Below are 20,000 nucleotides of genomic sequence, written 5' to 3'. Positions count from 1 at the left end.
TGTTCTGAAACTGCAAAGTAGATTTTTAAATGCCTATTTTTGTGAGATGCATTTTCGACCGGCCAGAACATATTCCTTTGGAAAAAATGATTTGAATTGGATTGGTGTGAATCTTGTTTCTAGAGGTGGTGACAGGCTTTCAGCTACTTGAATAGGTCAAGCCAGGATTCATAAAACGTATACAACCTATGTGAGTGTGAAAAATTAGCATATGCAGGAAGGAGCAATTTGTCCTACTTTCAAAACAGTTTCACTCCACGTCTGGAAACTTCCAGAGCTATGTAGAGAATACAAATGAGCTTTAAACGCATGAGGAAAGAGGTTTGTATGCAAAAAGGAAAACAAAAGCATATCGTACTCATAAAATACTCAATATATAGATTCCAAAAAAGTGCTTCCAGAGAAAAGAGCTGAAAGAACACTATGGGATGTAAACCTGAATACCTTTTTAATAATATGTTCTCCATCCATGCATACCACCTACATGATAAAAATCATCTCAGGTGAACGGATGACCTCGTGGCCTAATGGATAAGGCGTCTGACTTCGGATCAGAAGATTGAGGGTTTGAGTCCCTTTGTGGTCGTTTTTGGCCAATGGTCACACAATCTGCTTTACATTCAGAGTGGAAAAAGTATTTTCCAATACTCTTGTAGTCCTCACTTTCTCATTACTAATCATTAATAAAGTGGAGTACATACTGTAAACTCATTCAGGTTGCATCTTCAGTCTAACTACTTGTGCATTTTAGTGGCATTAAAAAGTGCTTCTATGCCGACGCACTGAATATGTAATAGGTTTGCCGAATTTTGACGTGACAGAATGGGTTTTTAGCTTAAGTGTGTGTAGAAGAACTGCAAGGTGTGTGCCTATGTGTGCATAGAGTGCTACATGTGTAAAATCTGTATGATTTGGGCAGTTAAAGTGCTGATTTTGCCTCAGAGTAAGAAAAGTACTACACAAAATGTATAAAGGATCGGCACATTGGCTGCCTTTGCTGATGCCCCCGTTGCCTAATTTGTAGTGCAATGGTTAATTTGCAGAGTGTGGTTGAACTTGGTTAGGAGACTTAGTGCCTCTTTCCGTGTCCTACTGATGATAAGGATGGCTTGATACCATTTTCTAAGCCCAGTATATTGAGAAAAGAAGTAAGTGAAGAAGAAGTGTGGAGTCGAAAGTGGTTCTCCAATTTCTCTCCACTTGCTAAAATTGCAAAGTCTCCATTATAGCATAGAAGAGAGCGTTAAAGTCGGGGATGGAAGAGGATGAAAATGGGAAGTTTACTTATAGAGAGAAGTGAGAAATGCCCTGTGTGCACACACCGGTGTCTGACCATAGAATACATTTAAATAATGCCTCTAGAAAAGTGCTATGCATGTGTGCCTCAGTGGCCTAATGGATAAGGCACTGGCCTCCTAAGCCAGGGATTGTGGGTTTGAGTCCCATCTGAGGTGATAACAAAAATTCTGCCTCTTTCTTTTCCAGAAAATTAGGTAGATTTATTACATGCTTCTTCTCGGAAGTTTATGAGGGATTAGGTACTTTGAAACGGTCCCATTTTACTTGTGTACACTTCACAGTCATGTTAGTGTTCTGAAACTGCAAAGTAGATTTTTAAATGCCTATTTTTGTGAGATGCATTTTCGACCGGCCAGAACATATTACTTTGGAAAAAATGATATGAATTGGATTGGTGTGAATCTTGTTTCTAGAGGTGGTGACAGGCTTTCAGCTACATGAATAGGTCAAGCCAGGATTCATAAAACTTATACAACCTATGTGAGTGTGAAAAATTAGCATATGCAGGAAGGAGCAATTTGTACTACTTTCAAAACAGTTTCACTCCACGTCTGGAAACGTCCAGAGCTATGTAGAGCATACAAATGAGCTTTAAACTCATGAGGAAAGAGGTTTGTATGGAAAAGGGAAAACAAAAGCATATCGTACTCATAAAATTCTCAATATATAGATCCCAAAAAAGTGCTTCCAGCGAAAAGAGCTGAAAGAACACTATGGGATGTAAACCTGAATACCTTTCAATAATATGTTCTCCATCCATGCATACCACCTACATGATAAAAATCATCTCAGGTGGACGGATGACCGCGTGGCCTAATGGATAAGGCGTCTGACTTCGGATCAGAAGATTGAGGGTTCGAGTCCCTTCGTGGTCATTTTTGGCCAATGGTCACACAATCTGCTTTACATTCAGAGTGGAAAAAGTATTTTCCAATACTCTTGTAGTCCTCACTTTCTCATTACTAATCATTAATAAAGTGGAGTACATACTGTAAACTCATTCAGGTTGCATCTTCAGTCTAACTACTTGTGCATTTTAGTGGCATTAAAAAGTGCTTCTATGCCGACGCACTGAATATGTAATAGGTTTGCAGAATTTTGACGTGACAGAATGGGTTTTTAGCTTAAGTGTGAGTAGAAGAACTGCAAGGTGTGTGCCTATGTGTGCATAGAGTGCTACATGTGTAAAATCTGTATGATTTGGGCAGTTAAAGTGCTGATTTTGCCTCCGAGTAAGAAAAGTACTACACAAAATGTATAAAGGATCGGAACATTGGCTGCCTTTGCTGATGCCCCCGTTGCCTAATTTGTAGTGCAATGGTTAAGTTGCAGAGTGTGGTTGAACTTGGTTAGGAGACTTAGTGCCTCTTTCCGTGTCCTACTGATGATAAGGATGGTTTGATACCATTTTCCAAGCCCAGTATATTGAGAAAAGAAGTAAGTGAAGAAGAAGTGTGGAGTCGAAAGTGGTTCTCCAATTTCTCTCCACTTGCTAAAATTGCAAAGTCTCCATTATAGCATAGAACAGAGCGTTAAAGTCGGGGATGGAAGAGGATGAAAATGGGAAGTTTACTTATAGAGAGAAGTGAGAAATGCCATGTGTGCACACACCGGTGTCTGACCATAGAATACATTTAAATAATGCCTCTAGAAAAGAGCTATGCATGTGTGCCTCAGTGGCCTAATGGATAAGGTACTGGCCTCCTAAGCCAGGGATTGTGGGTTCGAGTCCCATCTGAGGTGATAACAAAAATCCTCCCTCTTACTTTTCCAGAAAATTAGGTAGATTTATTACATGCTTCCTCTCAGAAGATTATGAGGGATTAGGTACTTTGAAACGGTCCCATTTTACTTGTGTATACTTCACAGTCATGTTAGTGTTCTGAAACTGCAAAGTAGATTTTTAAATGCCTATTTTTGAGAGATGCATTTTCGACCGGCCAGAACATATTCCTTTGGAAAAAATGATTTGAATTGGATTGGTGTGAATCTTGTTTCTAGAGGTGGTGACAGGCTTTCAGCTACTTGAATAGGTCAAGCCAGGATTCATAAAACATATACAACCTATGTGAGTGTGAAAAATTAGCATATGCAGGAAGGAGCAATTTGTCCTACATTCAAAACAGTTTCACTCCATGTCTGGAAACTTCCAGAGCTATGTAGAGAATACAAATGAGCTTTAAACGCATGAGGAAAGAGGTTTGTATGCAAAAAGGAAAACAAAAGCATATCGTACTCATAAAATACTCAATATATAGATTCCAAAAAAGTGCTTCCAGAGAAAAGAGCTGAAAGAACACTATGGGATGTAAACCTGAATACCTTTTTAATAATATGTTCTCCATCCATGCATACCACCTACATGATAAAAATCATCTCAGGGGAACGGATGACCTTGTGGCCTAATGGATAAGGCGTCTGACTTCGGATCAGAAGATTGAGGGTTCGAGTCCCTTTGTGGTCGTTTTTGGCCAATGGTCACACAATCTGCTTTACATTCAGAGTGGAAAAAGTATTTTCCAATACTCTTGTAGTCCTCACTTTCTCAGTACTAATCATTAATAAAGTGGAGTACATACTGTAAACTCATTCAGGTTGCATCTTCAGTCTAACTACTTGTGCATTTTAGTGGCATTAAAAAGTGCTTCTATGCCGACGCACTGAATATGTAATAGGTTTGCAGAATTTTGACGTGACAGAATGGGTTTTTAGCTTAAGTGTGTGTAGAAGAACTGCAAGGTGTGTGCCTATGTGTGCATAGAGTGGTACATGTGTAAAGTCTGTATGATTTGGGCAGTTAAAGTGCTGATTTTGCCTCCGAGTAAGAAAAGTACTACAAAAAATGTATAAAGGATCGGCACATTGGCTGCCTTTGCTGATGCCCCCGTTGCCTAATTTGTAGTGCAATGGTTAAGTTGCAGAGTGTGGTTGAACTTGGTTAGGAGACTTGGTGCCTCTTTCCGTGTCCTGCTGATGATAAGGATGGCTTGATACCATTTTCTAAGCCCAGTATATTGAGAATAGAAGTAAGTGAAGAAGAAGTGTGGAGTCGAAAGTGGTTCTCCAATTTCTCTCACTTGCTAAAATTGCAAAGTCTCCATTATAACATAGAAGAGAGCGTTAAAGTCGGGGATGGAAGAGGATGAAAATGGGAAGTTTACTTATAGAGAGAAGTGAGAAATGCCCTGTGTGCACACACCGGTGTCTGACCATAGAATACATTTAAATAATGTCTCTAGAAAAGAGCTATGCATGTGTGCCTCAGTGGCCTAATGGATAAGGCACTGGCCTCCTAAGCCAGGGATTGTGGGTTTGAGTCCCATCTGAGGTGATAACAAAAATTCTCCCTCTATCTTTTCCAGAAAATTAGGTAGATTTATTACATGCTTCCTCTCAGAAGTTTATGAGGGATTAGTTACTTTGAAACGGTCCCATTTTACTTGTGTACACTTCACAGTCATGTTAGTGTTCTGAAACTGCAAAGTATATTTTTAAATGCCTATTTTTGTGAGATGCATTTTCGACCGGCCAGAACATATTCCTTTGGAAAAAATGATTTGAATTGGATTGGTGTGAATCTTGTTTCTAGAGGTGGTGACAGGCTTTCAGCTACTTCAATAGGTCAAGCCAGGATTCATAAAACGTATACAACCTATGTGAGTGTGAAAAATTAGCATATGCAGGAAGGAGCAATTTGTCCTACTTTCAAAACAGTTTCACTCCACGTCTGGAAACTTCCAGAGCTATGTAGAGAATACAAATGAGCTTTAAACTCATGAGGAAAGAGGTTTGTATGCAAAAAGGAAAACAAAAGCATATCGTACTCATAAAATACTCAATATATAGATTCCAAAAAAGTGCTTCCAGCGAAAAGAGCTGAAAGAACACTATGGGATGTAAACCTGAATACCTTTCAATAATATGTTCTCCATCCATGCATACCACCTACATGATAAAAATCATCTGATTAGTGAACGGATGACCGCGTGGCCTAATGGATAAGGCGTCTGACTTTGGATCAGAAGATTGAGGGTTCGAGTCCCTTCGTGGTCGTTTTTGGCCAATGGTCACACAATCTGCTTTACATTCAGAGTGGAAAAAGTCTTTTCCAAGACTCTTGTAGTCCTCACTTTCTCATTACTAATCATTAATAAAGTGGAGTACATACTGTAAACTCATTCAGGTTGCATCTTCAGTCTAACTACTTGTGCATTTTAGTGGCATTAAAAAGTGCTTCTATGCCGACGCACTGAATATGTAATAGGTTAGCGGAATTTTGACGTGACAGAATGGGTTTTTAGCTTAAGTGTGTGTAGAAGAACTGCAAGGTGTGTGCCTATGTGTGCATAGAGTGCTACATTGGTAAAATCTGTATGATTTGGGCAGTTAAAGTGCTGATTTTGCCTCCGAGTAAGAAAAGTACTACACAAAATGTATAAAGGATCGGCACATTGGCTGCCTTTGCTGATGCCCCCTTTGCCTAATTTGTAGTGCAATGGTTAAGTTGCAGAGTGTGGTTGAACTTGGTTAGGAGACTTGGTGCCTCTTTCCGTGTCCTGCTGATGATAAGCATGGCTTGATACCATTTTCTAAGCCCAGTATATTGAGAAAAGAAGTAAGTGAAGAAGAAGTGTGGAGTCGAAAGTGGTTCTCCAATTTCTCTCCACTTGCTAAAATTGCAAAGTCTCCATTATAGCATAGAAGAGAGCGTTAAAGTCGGGGATGGAAGAGGATGAAAATGGGAAGTTTACTTATAGAGAGAAGTGAGAAATGCCCTGTGTGCAAACACCTGTGTCTGACCATAGAATACATTTAAATAATGCCTCTAGAAAAGAGCTATGCATGTGTGCCTCAGTGGCCTAATGGATAAGGCACTGGCCTCCTAAGCCAGGGATTGTGGGTTCGAGTCCCATCTGAGGTGATAACAAAAATCCTCCCTCTATCTTTTCCAGAAAAATAGGTAGATTTATTACATGCTTCCTCTCAGAAGTTTATGAGGGATTAGTTACTTTGAAACGGTCCCATTTTACTTGTGTACACTTCACAGTCATGTTAGTGTTCTGAAACTGCAAAGTATATTTTTAAATGCCTATTTTTGTGAGATGCATTTTCGACCGGCCAGAACATATTCCTTTGGAAAAAATAATTTGAATTGGATTGGTGTGAATCTTGTTTCTAGAGGTGGTGACAGGCTTTCAGCTACTTGAATAGGTCAAGCCAGGATACATAAAACGTATGCAACCTATGTGAGTGTGAAAAATTAGCATATGCAGGAAGGAGCAATTTGTCCTACTTTCAAAACAGTTTCACTCCACGTCTGGAAACTTCCAGAGCTATGTAGAGAATACAAATGAGCTTTAAACTCATGAGGAAAGAGGTTTGTATGGAAAAAGGAAAACAAAAGCATATCGTACTCATAAAATTCTCAATATATAGATTCCAAAAAAGTGCTTCCAGCGAAAAGAGCTGAAAGAACACTATGGGATGTAAACCTGAATACCTTTCAATAATATGTTCTCCATCCATGCATACCACCTACATGATAAAAATCATCTCAGGTGAACAGATGACCGCGTGGCCTAATGGATAAGGCGTCTGACTTTGGATCAGAAGATTGAGGGTTCGAGTCCCTTCGTGGTTGTTTTTGGCCAATGGTCACACAATCTGCTTTACATTCAGAGTGGAAAAAGTCTTTTCCAAGACTCTTGTAGTCCTCACTTTCTCATTACTAATCATTAATAAAGTGGAGTACATACTGTAAACTCATTCAGGTTGCATCTTCAGTCTAACTACTTGTGCATTTTAGTGGCATTAAAAAGTGCTTCTATGCCGACGCACTGAATATGTAATAGGTTAGCAGAATTTTGACGTGACAGAATGGGTTTTTAGCTTAAGTGTGTGTAGAAGAACTGCAAGGTGTGTGCCTATGTGTGCATAGAGTGCTACATTGGTAAAATCTGTATGATTTGGGCAGTTAAAGTGCTGATTTTGCCTCCGAGTAAGAAAAGTACTACACAAAATGTATAAAGGATCGGCACATTGGCTGCCTTTGCTGATGCCCCCTTTGCCTAATTTGTAGTGCAATGGTTAAGTTGCAGAGTGTGGTTGAACTTGGTTAGGAGACTTGGTGCCTCTTTCCGTGTCCTGCTGATGATAAGCATGGCTTGATACCATTTTCTAAGCCCAGTATATTGAGAAAAGAAGTAAGTGAAGAAGAAGTGTGGAGTCGAAAGTGGTTCTCCAATTTCTCTCCACTTGCTAAAATTGCAAAGTCTCCATTATAGCATAGAAGAGAGCGTTAAAGTCGGGGATGGAAGAGGATGAAAATGGGAAGTTTACTTATAGAGAGAAGTGAGAAATGCCCTATGTTCACAAACCGGTGTCTGACCATAGAATACATTTAAATAATGCCTCTAGAAAAGAGCTATGCATGTGTGCCTCAGTGGCCTAATGGATAAGGCACTGGCCTCCTAAGCCAGGGATTGTGGTTTCAAGTCCCATCTGAGGTGATATCAAAAATCCTCCCTCTTGCTTTTCCAGAAAATTAGGTAGATTTATTACATGCTTCCTCTCAGAAGTTTATGAGGGATTAGGTACTTTGAAACGGTCCCATTTTACTTGTGTACACTTCACAGTCATGTTAGTGTTCTGAAACTGCAAAGTAGATTTTTAAATGCCTATTTTTGTGAGATGCATTTTCGACCGGCCAGAACATATTCCTTTGGAAAAAATGATATGAATTGGATTGGTGTGAATCTTGTTTCTAGAGGTGGTGACAGGCTTTCAGCTACTTGAATAGGTCAAGCCAGGATTCATAAAACTTATACAACCTATGTGAGTGTGAAAAATTAGCATATGCAGGAAGGAGCAATTTGTACTACTTTCAAAACAGTTTCACTCCACGTCTGGAAACGTCCAGAGCTATGTAGAGCATACAAATGAGCTTTAAACTCATGAGGAAAGAGGTTTGTATGGAAAAAGGAAAACAAAAGCATATCGTACTCATAAAATTCTCAATATATAGATTCCAAAAAAGTGCTTCCAGCGAAAAGAGCTGAAAGAACACTATGGGATGTAAACCTGAATACCTTTCAATAATATGTTCTCCATCCATGCATACCACCTACATGATAAAAATCATCTCAGGTGGACGGATGACCGCGTGGCCTAATGGATAAGGCGTCTGACTTCGGATCAGAAGATTGAGGGTTCGAGTCCCTTCGTGGTTGTTTTTGGCCAATGGTCACACAATCTGCTTTACATTCAGAGTGGAAAAAGTATTTACCAATACTCTTGTAGTCCTCACTTTCTCAGTACTAATCATTAATAAAGTGGAGTACATACTGTAAACTCATTCAGGTTGCATCTTCAGTCTAACTACTTGTGCATTTTAGTGGCATTAAAAAGTGCTTCTATGCCGACGCACTGAATATGTAATAGGTTTGCAGAATTTTGACGTGACAGAATGGGTTTTTAGCTTAAGTGTGTGTAGAAGAACTGCAAGGTGTGTGCCTATGTGTGCATAGAGTGCTACATGTGTAAAATCTGTATGATTTGGGCAGTTAAAGTGCTGATTTTGCCTCCGAGTAAGAAAAGTACTACACAAAATGTATAAAGGATCGGCACATTGGCTGCCTTTGCTGATGCCCCCGTTGCCTAATTTGTAGTGCAGTGGTTAAGTTGCAGAGTGTGGTTGAACTTGGTTAGGAGACTTAGTGCCTCTTTCCGTGTCCTACTGATGATAAGGATGGCTTGATACCATTTTCTAAGCCCAATATATTGAGAAAAGAAGTAAGTGAAGAAGAAGGGTGGAGTCGAAAGTGGTTCTCCAATTTCTCTCCACTTGCTAAAATTGCAAAGTCTCCATTATAGCATAGAAGAGAGCGTTAAAGTCGGGGATGGAAGAGGAGGAAAATGGGAAGTTTACTTATAGAGAGAAGTGAGAAATGCCCTGTGTGCACACACCGGTGTCTGACCATAGAATACATTTAAATAATGCCTCTAGAAAAGAGCTATGCATGTGTGCCTCAGTGGCCTAATGGATAAGGCACTGGCCTCCTAAGCCAGGGATTGTGGGTTCAAGTCCCATCTGAGGTGATAACAAAAATCCTCCCTCTTTCTTTTCCAGAATATTAGGTAGATTTATTACATGCTTCCTCTCAGAAGTTTATGAGGGATTAGGTACTTTGAAACGGTCCCATTTTACTTGTGTACACTTCACAGTCATGTTAGTGTTCTGAAACTGCAAAGTAGATTTTTAAATGCCTATTTTTGTGAGATGCATTTTCGACCGGCCAGAACATATTCCTCTGGAAAAAATGATTTGAATTGGATTGGTGTGAATCTTGTTTCTAGAGGTGGTGACAGGCTTTCAGCTACTTGAATAGGTCAAGCCAGGATTCATAAAATTTATACAACCTATGTGAGTGTGAAAAATTAGCATATGCAGGAAGGAGCAATTTGTACTACTTTCAAAACAGTTTCACTCCACGTCTGGAAACGTCCAGAGCTATGTAGAGCATACAAATGAGCTTTAAACTCATGAGGAAAGAGGTTTGTATGGAAAAAGGAAAACAAAAGCATATCGTACTCATAAAATTCTCAATATATAGATTCCAAAAAAGTGCTTCCAGCGAAAAGAGCTGAAAGAACACTATGGGATGTAAACCTGAATACCTTTCAATAATATGTTCTCCATCCATGCATACCACCTACATGATAAAAATCATCTCAGGTGGACGGATGACCGCGTGGCCTAATGGATAAGGTGTCTGACTTCGGATCAGAAGATTGAGGGTTCGAGTCCCTTCGTGGTCGTTTTTGGCCAATGGTCACACAATCTGCTTTACATTCAGAGTGGAAAAAGTATTTTCCAATACTCTTGTAGTCCTCACTTTCTCAGTACTAATCATTAATAGAGTGGAGTACATACTGTAAACTCATTCAGGTTGCATCTTCAGTCTAACTACTTGTGCATTTTAGTGGCATTAAAAAGTGCTTCTATGCCGACGCACTGAATATGTAATAGGTTTGCAGAATTTTGACGTGACAGAATGGGTTTTTAGCTTAAGTGTGAGTAGAAGAACTGCAAGGTGTGTGCCTATGTGTGCATAGAGTGCTACATGTGTAAAATCTGTATGATTTGGGCAGTTAAAGTGCTGATTTTGCCTCCGAGTAAGAAAAGTACTACACAAAATGTATAAAGGATCGGCACATTGGCTGCCTTTGCTGATGCCCCCGTTGCCTAATTTGTAGTGCAGTGGTTAAGTTGCAGAGTGTGGTTGAACTTGGTTAGGAGACTTAGTGCCTCTTTCCGTGTCCTACTGATGATAAGGATGGCTTGATACCATTTTCTAAGCCCAGTATATTGAGAAAAGAAGTAAGTGAAGAAGAAGTGTGGAGTCGAAAGTGGTTCTCCAATTTCTCTCCACTTGCTAAAATTGCAAAGTCTCCATTATAGCATAGAAGAGAGCGTTAAAGTCGGGGATGGAAGAGGATGAAAATGGGAAGTTTACTTATAGAGAGAAGTGAGAAATGCCCTGTGTGCACACACCGGTGTCTGACCATAGAATACTTTTAAATAATGCCTCTAGAAAAGAGCTATGCATGTGTCCCTCAGTGGCCTAATGGATAAGGCACTGGCTTCCTAAGCCAGGGATTGTGGGTTTGAGTCCCATCTGAGGTGATAACAAAAATCCTGGCTCTTTCTTTTCCAGAAAATTAGGTAGATTTATTACATGCTTCCTCTCAGAAGTTTATGAGGGATTAGGTACTTTGAAACTGTCCCGTTTTACTTGTGTACACTTCACAGTCATGTTAGGGTTCTGAAACTGCAAAGTATATTTTTAAATGCCTATTTTTGTGAGATGCATTTTCGACCGGCCAGAACATATTCCTTTGGAAAAAATGATTTGAATTGGATTGGTGTGAATCTTGTTTCTAGAGGTGGTGACAGGCTTTCAGCTACTTGAATAGGTCAAGCCAGGATTCATAAAACTTATACAACCTATGTGAGTGTGAAAAATTAGCATATGCAGGAAGGAGCAATTTGTCCTACTTTCAAAACAGTTTCACTCCACGTCTGGAAACTTCCAGAGCTATGTAGAGAATACAAATGAGCTTTAAACTCATGAGGAAAGAGGTTTGTTTGGAAAAAGGAAAACAAAAGCATATCGTACTCATAAAATTCTCAATATATAGATTCCAAAAAAGTGCTTCCAGCGAAAAGAGCTGAAAGAACACTATGGGATGTAAACCTGAATACCTTTCAATAATATGTTCTCCATCCATGCATACCACCTACATGATAAAAATCATCTCAGGTGGACGGATGACTGCGTGGCCTAATGGATAAGGCGTCTGACTTCGGATCAGAAGATTGAGGGTTCGAGTCCCTTCGTGGTCGTTTTTGGCCAATGGTCACACAATCTGCTTTACATTCAGAGTGGAAAAAGTCTTTTCCAATACTCTTGTAGTCCTCACTTTCTCATTACTAATCATTAATAAAGTGGAGTACATACTGTAAACTCATTCAGGTTGCATCTTCAGTCTAACTACTTGTCCATTTTAGTGGCATTAAAAAGTGCTTCTATGCCGACGCACTGAATATGTAATAGGTTTGCAGAATTTTGACGTGACAGAATGGGTTTTTAGCTTAAGTGTGTGTAGAAGAACTGCAAGGTGTGTGCCTATGTGTGCATAGAGTACTACATGTGTAAAATCTGTATGATTTGGGCAGTTAAAGTGCTGATTTTGCCTCCGAGTAAGAAAAGTACTACACAAAATGTATAAAGGATCGGCACATTGGCTGCCTTTGCTGATGCCCCCGTTGCCTAATTTGTAGTGCAATGGTTAAGTTGCAGAGTGTGGTTGAACTTGGTTAGGAGACTTAGTGCCTCTTTCCGTGTCCTACTGATGATAAGGATGGCTTGATACCATTTTCTTAGCCCAGTATATTGAGAAAAGAAGTAAGTGAAGAAGAAGTGTGGAGTCGAAAGTGGTTCTCCAATTTCTCTCCACTTGCTAAAATTGCAAAGTCTCCATTATAGCATAGAAGAGAGCGTTAAAGTCGGGGATGGAAGAGGATGAAAATGGGAAGTTTACTTATAGAGAGAAGTGAGAAATGCCCTGTGTGCACACACCGGTGTCTGACCATAGAATACATTTAAATAATGCCTCTAGAAAATAGCTATGCATGTGTGCCTCAGTGGCCTAATGGATAAGGCACTGGCCTCCTAAGCCAGGGATTGTGGGTTTGAGTCCCATCTGAGGTGATAACAAAAATCCTGCCTCTTTCTTTTCCAGAAAATTAGGTAGATTTATTACATGCTTCCTCTCAGAAGTTTATGAGGGATTAGGTACTTTGAAACAGTCCCATTTTACTTGTGTACACTTCACAGTCATGTTAGTGTTCTGAAACTGCAAAGTATATTTTTAAATGCCTATTTTTGTGAGATGCATTTTCGACCGGCCAGAACATATTCCTTTGGAAAAAATAATTTGAATTGGATTGGTGTGAATCTTGTTTCTAGAGGTGGTGACAGGCTTTCAGCTACTTGAATAGGTCAAGCCAGGATACATAAAACGTATGCAACCTATGTGAGTGTGAAAAATTAGCATATGCAGGAAGGAGCAATTTGTCCTACTTTCAAAACAGTTTCACTCCACGTCTGGAAACTTCCAGAGCTATGTAGAGAATACAAATGAGCTTTAAACTCATGAGGAAAGAGGTTTGTATGGAAAAAGGAAAACAAAAGCATATCGTACTCATAAAATTCTCAATATATAGATTCCAAAAAAGTGCTTCCAGCGAAAAGAGCTGAAAGAACACTATGGGATGTAAACCTGAATACCTTTCAATAATATGTTCTCCATCCATGCATACCACCTACATGATAAAAATCATCTCAGGTGAACAGATGACCGCGTGGCCTAATGGATAAGGCGTCTGACTTTGGATCAGAAGATTGAGGGTTCGAGTCCCTTCGTGGTTGTTTTTGGCCAATGGTCACACAATCTGCTTTACATTCAGAGTGGAAAAAGTCTTTTCCAAGACTCTTGTAGTCCTCACTTTCTCATTACTAATCATTAATAAAGTGGAGTACATACTGTAAACTCATTCAGGTTGCATCTTCAGTCTAACTACTTGTGCATTTTAGTGGCATTAAAAAGTGCTTCTATGCCGACGCACTGAATATGTAATAGGTTAGCAGAATTTTGACGTGACAGAATGGGTTTTTAGCTTAAGTGTGTGTAGAAGAACTGCAAGGTGTGTGCCTATGTGTGCATAGAGTGCTACATTGGTAAAATCTGTATGATTTGGGCAGTTAAAGTGCTGATTTTGCCTCCGAGTAAGAAAAGTACTACACAAAATGTATAAAGGATCGGCACATTGGCTGCCTTTGCTGATGCCCCCTTTGCCTAATTTGTAGTGCAATGGTTAAGTTGCAGAGTGTGGTTGAACTTGGTTAGGAGACTTGGTGCCTCTTTCCGTGTCCTGCTGATGATAAGCATGGCTTGATACCATTTTCTAAGCCCAGTATATTGAGAAAAGAAGTAAGTGAAGAAGAAGTGTGGAGTCGAAAGTGGTTCTCCAATTTCTCTCCACTTGCTAAAATTGCAAAGTCTCCATTATAGCATAGAAGAGAGCGTTAAAGTCGGGGATGGAAGAGGATGAAAATGGGAAGTTTACTTATAGAGAGAAGTGAGAAATGCCCTATGTTCACAAACCGGTGTCTGACCATAGAATACATTTAAATAATGCCTCTAGAAAAGAGCTATGCATGTGTGCCTCAGTGGCCTAATGGATAAGGCACTGGCCTCCTAAGCCAGGGATTGTGGTTTCAAGTCCCATCTGAGGTGATATCAAAAATCCTCCCTCTTGCTTTTCCAGAAAATTAGGTAGATTTATTACATGCTTCCTCTCAGAAGTTTATGAGGGATTAGGTACTTTGAAACGGTCCCATTTTACTTGTGTACACTTCACAGTCATGTTAGTGTTCTGAAACTGCAAAGTAGATTTTTAAATGCCTATTTTTGTGAGATGCATTTTCGACCGGCCAGAACATATTCCTTTGGAAAAAATGATATGAATTGGATTGGTGTGAATCTTGTTTCTAGAGGTGGTGACAGGCTTTCAGCTACTTGAATAGGTCAAGCCAGGATTCATAAAACTTATACAACCTATGTGAGTGTGAAAAATTAGCATATGCAGGAAGGAGCAATTTGTACTACTTTCAAAACAGTTTCACTCCACGTCTGGAAACGTCCAGAGCTATGTAGAGCATACAAATGAGCTTTAAACTCATGAGGAAAGAGGTTTGTATGGAAAAAGGAAAACAAAAGCATATCGTACTCATAAAATTCTCAATATATAGATTCCAAAAAAGTGCTTCCAGCGAAAAGAGCTGAAAGAACACTATGGGATGTAAACCTGAATACCTTTCAATAATATGTTCTCCATCCATGCATACCACCTACATGATAAAAATCATCTCAGGTGGACGGATGACCGCGTGGCCTAATGGATAAGGCGTCTGACTTCGGATCAGAAGATTGAGGGTTCGAGTTCCTTCGTGGTTGTTTTTGGCCAATGGTCACACAATCTGCTTTACATTCAGAGTGGAAAAAGTATTTACCAATACTCTTGTAGTCCTCACTTTCTCAGTACTAATCATTAATAAAGTGGAGTACATACTGTAAACTCATTCAGGTTGCATCTTCAGTCTAACTACTTGTGCATTTTAGTGGCATTAAAAAGTGCTTCTATGCCGACGCACTGAATATGTAATAGGTTTGCAGAATTTTGACGTGACAGAATGGGTTTTTAGCTTAAGTGTGTGTAGAAGAACTGCAAGGTGTGTGCCTATGTGTGCATAGAGTGCTACATGTGTAAAATCTGTATGATTTGGGCAGTTAAAGTGCTGATTTTGCCTCCGAGTAAGAAAAGTACTACACAAAATGTATAAAGGATCGGCACATTGGCTGCCTTTGCTGATGCCCCCGTTGCCTAATTTGTAGTGCAGTGGTTAAGTTGCAGAGTGTGGTTGAACTTGGTTAGGAGACTTAGTGCCTCTTTCCGTGTCCTACTGATGATAAGGATGGCTTGATACCATTTTCTAAGCCCAATATATTGAGAAAAGAAGTAAGTGAAGAAGAAGGGTGGAGTCGAAAGTGGTTCTCCAATTTCTCTCCACTTGCTAAAATTGCAAAGTCTCCATTATAGCATAGAAGAGAGCGTTAAAGTCGGGGATGGAAGAGGAGGAAAATGGGAAGTTTACTTATAGAGAGAAGTGAGAAATGCCCTGTGTGCACACACCGGTGTCTGACCATAGAATACATTTAAATAATGCCTCTAGAAAAGAGCTATGCATGTGTGCCTCAGTGGCCTAATGGATAAGGCACTGGCCTCCTAAGCCAGGGATTGTGGGTTCAAGTCCCATCTGAGGTGATAACAAAAATCCTCCCTCTTTCTTTTCCAGAATATTAGGTAGATTTATTACATGCTTCCTCTCAGAAGTTTATGAGGGATTAGGTACTTTGAAACGGTCCCATTTTACTTGTGTACACTTCACAGTCATGTTAGTGTTCTGAAACTGCAAAGTAGATTTTTAAATGCCTATTTTTGTGAGATGCATTTTCGACCGGCCAGAACATATTCCTCTGGAAAAAATGATTTGAATTGGATTGGTGTGAATCTTGTTTCTAGAGGTGGTGACAGGCTTTCAGCTACTTGAATAGGTCAAGCCAGGATTCATAAAATTTATACAACCTATGTGAGTGTGAAAAATTAGCATATGCAGGAAGGAGCAATTTGTACTACTTTCAAAACAGTTTCACTCCACGTCTGGAAACGTCCAGAGCTATGTAGAGCATACAAATGAGCTTTAAACTCATGAGGAAAGAGGTTTGTATGGAAAAAGGAAAACAAAAGCATATCGTACTCATAAAATTCTCAATATATAGATTCCAAAAAAGTGCTTCCAGCGAAAAGAGCTGAAAGAACACTATGGGATGTAAACCTGAATACCTTTCAATAATATGTTCTCCATCCATGCATACCACCTACATGATAAAAATCATCTCAGGTGGACGGATGACCGCGTGGCCTAATGGATAAGGTGTCTGACTTCGGATCAGAAGATTGAGGGTTCGAGTCCCTTCGTGGTCGTTTTTGGCCAATGGTCACACAATCTGCTTTACATTCAGAGTGGAAAAAGTATTTTCCAATACTCTTGTAGTCCTCACTTTCTCAGTACTAATCATTAATAGAGTGGAGTACATACTGTAAACTCATTCAGGTTGCATCTTCAGTCTAACTACTTGTGCATTTTAGTGGCATTAAAAAGTGCTTCTATGCCGACGCACTGAATATGTAATAGGTTTGCAGAATTTTGACGTGACAGAATGGGTTTTTAGCTTAAGTGTGAGTAGAAGAACTGCAAGGTGTGTGCCTATGTGTGCATAGAGTGCTACATGTGTAAAATCTGTATGATTTGGGCAGTTAAAGTGCTGATTTTGCCTCCGAGTAAGAAAAGTACTACACAAAATGTATAAAGGATCGGCACATTGGCTGCCTTTGCTGATGCCCCCGTTGCCTAATTTGTAGTGCAGTGGTTAAGTTGCAGAGTGTGGTTGAACTTGGTTAGGAGACTTAGTGCCTCTTTCCGTGTCCTACTGATGATAAGGATGGCTTGATACCATTTTCTAAGCCCAGTATATTGAGAAAAGAAGTAAGTGAAGAAGAAGTGTGGAGTCGAAAGTGGTTCTCCAATTTCTCTCCACTTGCTAAAATTGCAAAGTCTCCATTATAGCATAGAAGAGAGCGTTAAAGTCGGGGATGGAAGAGGATGAAAATGGGAAGTTTACTTATAGAGAGAAGTGAGAAATGCCCTGTGTGCACACACCGGTGTCTGACCATAGAATACTTTTAAATAATGCCTCTAGAAAAGAGCTATGCATGTGTCCCTCAGTGGCCTAATGGATAAGGCACTGGCTTCCTAAGCCAGGGATTGTGGGTTTGAGTCCCATCTGAGGTGATAACAAAAATCCTGGCTCTTTCTTTTCCAGAAAATTAGGTAGATTTATTACATGCTTCCTCTCAGAAGTTTATGAGGGATTAGGTACTTTGAAACTGTCCCGTTTTACTTGTGTACACTTCACAGTCATGTTAGGGTTCTGAAACTGCAAAGTATATTTTTAAATGCCTATTTTTGTGAGATGCATTTTCGACCGGCCAGAACATATTCCTTTGGAAAAAATGATTTGAATTGGATTGGTGTGAATCTTGTTTCTAGAGGTGGTGACAGGCTTTCAGCTACTTGAATAGGTCAAGCCAGGATTCATAAAACTTATACAACCTATGTGAGTGTGAAAAATTAGCATATGCAGGAAGGAGCAATTTGTCCTACTTTCAAAACAGTTTCACTCCACGTCTGGAAACTTCCAGAGCTATGTAGAGAATACAAATGAGCTTTAAACTCATGAGGAAAGAGGTTTGTTTGGAAAAAGGAAAACAAAAGCATATCGTACTCATAAAATTCTCAATATATAGATTCCAAAAAAGTGCTTCCAGCGAAAAGAGCTGAAAGAACACTATGGGATGTAAACCTGAATACCTTTCAATAATATGTTCTCCATCCATGCATACCACCTACATGATAAAAATCATCTCAGGTGGACGGATGACTGCGTGGCCTAATGGATAAGGCGTCTGACTTCGGATCAGAAGATTGAGGGTTCGAGTCCCTTCGTGGTCGTTTTTGGCCAATGGTCACACAATCTGCTTTACATTCAGAGTGGAAAAAGTCTTTTCCAATACTCTTGTAGTCCTCACTTTCTCATTACTAATCATTAATAAAGTGGAGTACATACTGTAAACTCATTCAGGTTGCATCTTCAGTCTAACTACTTGTCCATTTTAGTGGCATTAAAAAGTGCTTCTATGCCGACGCACTGAATATGTAATAGGTTTGCAGAATTTTGACGTGACAGAATGGGTTTTTAGCTTAAGTGTGTGTAGAAGAACTGCAAGGTGTGTGCCTATGTGTGCATAGAGTACTACATGTGTAAAATCTGTATGATTTGGGCAGTTAAAGTGCTGATTTTGCCTCCGAGTAAGAAAAGTACTACACAAAATGTATAAAGGATCGGCACATTGGCTGCCTTTGCTGATGCCCCCGTTGCCTAATTTGTAGTGCAATGGTTAAGTTGCAGAGTGTGGTTGAACTTGGTTAGGAGACTTAGTGCCTCTTTCCGTGTCCTACTGATGATAAGGATGGCTTGATACCATTTTCTTAGCCCAGTATATTGAGAAAAGAAGTAAGTGAAGAAGAAGTGTGGAGTCGAAAGTGGTTCTCCAATTTCTCTCCACTTGCTAAAATTGCAAAGTCTCCATTATAGCATAGAAGAGAGCGTTAAAGTCGGGGATGGAAGAGGATGAAAATGGGAAGTTTACTTATAGAGAGAAGTGAGAAATGCCCTGTGTGCACACACCGGTGTCTGACCATAGAATACATTTAAATAATGCCTCTAGAAAATAGCTATGCATGTGTGCCTCAGTGGCCTAATGGATAAGGCACTGGCCTCCTAAGCCAGGGATTGTGGGTTTGAGTCCCATCTGAGGTGATAACAAAAATCCTGCCTCTTTCTTTTCCAGAAAATTAGGTAGATTTATTACATGCTTCCTCTCAGAAGTTTATGAGGGATTAGGTACTTTGAAACTGTCCCGTTTTACTTGTGTACACTTCACAGTCATGTTAGGGTTCTGAAACTGCAAAGTATATTTTTAAATGCCTATTTTTGTGAGATGCATTTTCGACCGGCCAGAACATATTCCTTTGGAAAAAATGATATGAATTGGATTGGTGTGAATCTTGTTTCTAGAGGTGGTGACAGGCTTTCAGCTACTTGAATAGGTCAAGCCAGGATACATAAAATGTATACAACCTATGTGAGTGTGAAAAATTAGCATATGCAGGAAGGAGCAATTTGTCCTACTTTCAAAACAGTTTCACTCCACGTCTGGAAACGTCCAGAGCTATGTAGAGCATACAAATGAGCTTTAAACTCATGAGGAAAGAGGTTTGTATGGAAAAAGGAAAACAAAAGCATATCGTACTCATAAAATTCTCAATATATAGATTCCAAAAAAGTGCTTCCAGCGAAAAGAGCTGAAAGAACACTATGGGATGTAAACCTGAATACCTTTCAATAATATGTTCTCCATCCATGCATACCACCTACATGATAAAAATCCTCTCAGGTGGACGGATGACCGCGTGGCCTAATGGATAAGGCGTCTGACTTCGGATCAGAAGATTGAGGGTTCGAGTCCCTTCGTGGTCGTTTTTGGCCAATGGTCACACAATCTGCTTTACATTCAGAGTGGAAAAAGTCTTTTCCAATACTCTTGTAGTCCTCACTTTCTCAGTACTAATCATTAATAAAGTGGAGTACATACTGTAAACTCATTCAGGTTGCATCTTCAGTCTAACTACTTGTGCATTTTAGTGGCATTAAAAAGTGCTTCTATGCCGACGCACTGAATATGTAATAGGTTTGCAGAATTTTGACGTGACAGAATGGGTTTTTAGCTTAAGTGTGTGTAGAAGAACTGCAAGGTGTGTGCCTATGTGTGCATAGAGTGCTACATGTGTAAAATCTGTATGATTTGGGCAGTTAAAGTGCTGATTTTGCCTCCG

At 39.7% G+C, this 20,000-nt stretch overlaps 15 non-coding genes across 15 annotated transcripts; all 15 read left to right on the top strand.

Annotated features, from left to right (window-relative positions):
* The first annotated feature begins 1,381 nt into the window (after positions 1-1,381).
* TRNAR-CCU (transfer RNA arginine (anticodon CCU)) lies at positions 1,382-1,454 on the top strand. Its single transcript has one exon. It is a non-coding gene; the product is annotated as a tRNA-Arg (tRNA).
* Positions 1,455-2,101: 647 nt separating this feature from the next.
* TRNAR-UCG (transfer RNA arginine (anticodon UCG)) lies at positions 2,102-2,174 on the top strand. Its single transcript has one exon. It is a non-coding gene; the product is annotated as a tRNA-Arg (tRNA).
* Positions 2,175-2,969: 795 nt separating this feature from the next.
* Positions 2,970-3,042, top strand: TRNAR-CCU (transfer RNA arginine (anticodon CCU)). Its single transcript has one exon. It is a non-coding gene; the product is annotated as a tRNA-Arg (tRNA).
* A 1,515-nt stretch (positions 3,043-4,557) lies between these two features.
* Positions 4,558-4,630, top strand: TRNAR-CCU (transfer RNA arginine (anticodon CCU)). Its single transcript has one exon. It is a non-coding gene; the product is annotated as a tRNA-Arg (tRNA).
* Positions 4,631-6,147: 1,517 nt separating this feature from the next.
* Positions 6,148-6,220, top strand: TRNAR-CCU (transfer RNA arginine (anticodon CCU)). The gene has a single exon. It is a non-coding gene; the product is annotated as a tRNA-Arg (tRNA).
* Positions 6,221-8,455: 2,235 nt separating this feature from the next.
* On the top strand, positions 8,456-8,528 carry TRNAR-UCG (transfer RNA arginine (anticodon UCG)). The gene has a single exon. It is a non-coding gene; the product is annotated as a tRNA-Arg (tRNA).
* A 795-nt stretch (positions 8,529-9,323) lies between these two features.
* Positions 9,324-9,396, top strand: TRNAR-CCU (transfer RNA arginine (anticodon CCU)). The gene has a single exon. It is a non-coding gene; the product is annotated as a tRNA-Arg (tRNA).
* A 647-nt stretch (positions 9,397-10,043) lies between these two features.
* Positions 10,044-10,116, top strand: TRNAR-UCG (transfer RNA arginine (anticodon UCG)). The gene has a single exon. It is a non-coding gene; the product is annotated as a tRNA-Arg (tRNA).
* Positions 10,117-11,631: 1,515 nt separating this feature from the next.
* On the top strand, positions 11,632-11,704 carry TRNAR-UCG (transfer RNA arginine (anticodon UCG)). The gene has a single exon. It is a non-coding gene; the product is annotated as a tRNA-Arg (tRNA).
* A 795-nt stretch (positions 11,705-12,499) lies between these two features.
* Positions 12,500-12,572, top strand: TRNAR-CCU (transfer RNA arginine (anticodon CCU)). Its single transcript has one exon. It is a non-coding gene; the product is annotated as a tRNA-Arg (tRNA).
* Positions 12,573-15,675: 3,103 nt separating this feature from the next.
* TRNAR-CCU (transfer RNA arginine (anticodon CCU)) lies at positions 15,676-15,748 on the top strand. The gene has a single exon. It is a non-coding gene; the product is annotated as a tRNA-Arg (tRNA).
* A 647-nt stretch (positions 15,749-16,395) lies between these two features.
* TRNAR-UCG (transfer RNA arginine (anticodon UCG)) lies at positions 16,396-16,468 on the top strand. Its single transcript has one exon. It is a non-coding gene; the product is annotated as a tRNA-Arg (tRNA).
* Positions 16,469-17,983: 1,515 nt separating this feature from the next.
* Positions 17,984-18,056, top strand: TRNAR-UCG (transfer RNA arginine (anticodon UCG)). Its single transcript has one exon. It is a non-coding gene; the product is annotated as a tRNA-Arg (tRNA).
* Positions 18,057-18,851: 795 nt separating this feature from the next.
* TRNAR-CCU (transfer RNA arginine (anticodon CCU)) lies at positions 18,852-18,924 on the top strand. The gene has a single exon. It is a non-coding gene; the product is annotated as a tRNA-Arg (tRNA).
* A 647-nt stretch (positions 18,925-19,571) lies between these two features.
* On the top strand, positions 19,572-19,644 carry TRNAR-UCG (transfer RNA arginine (anticodon UCG)). Its single transcript has one exon. It is a non-coding gene; the product is annotated as a tRNA-Arg (tRNA).
* Positions 19,645-20,000: the final 356 nt, after the last annotated feature.

Source organism: Triturus cristatus, chromosome 4_1 (assembly GCF_964204655.1).
Source record: "Triturus cristatus chromosome 4_1, aTriCri1.1, whole genome shotgun sequence".
NCBI classification, from domain to species: Eukaryota; Metazoa; Chordata; class Amphibia; order Caudata; family Salamandridae; genus Triturus; species Triturus cristatus.
The sequence above is the reverse complement of the archived record's forward strand: the minus strand, read 5'-3'. Positions and strand labels throughout refer to the sequence as shown.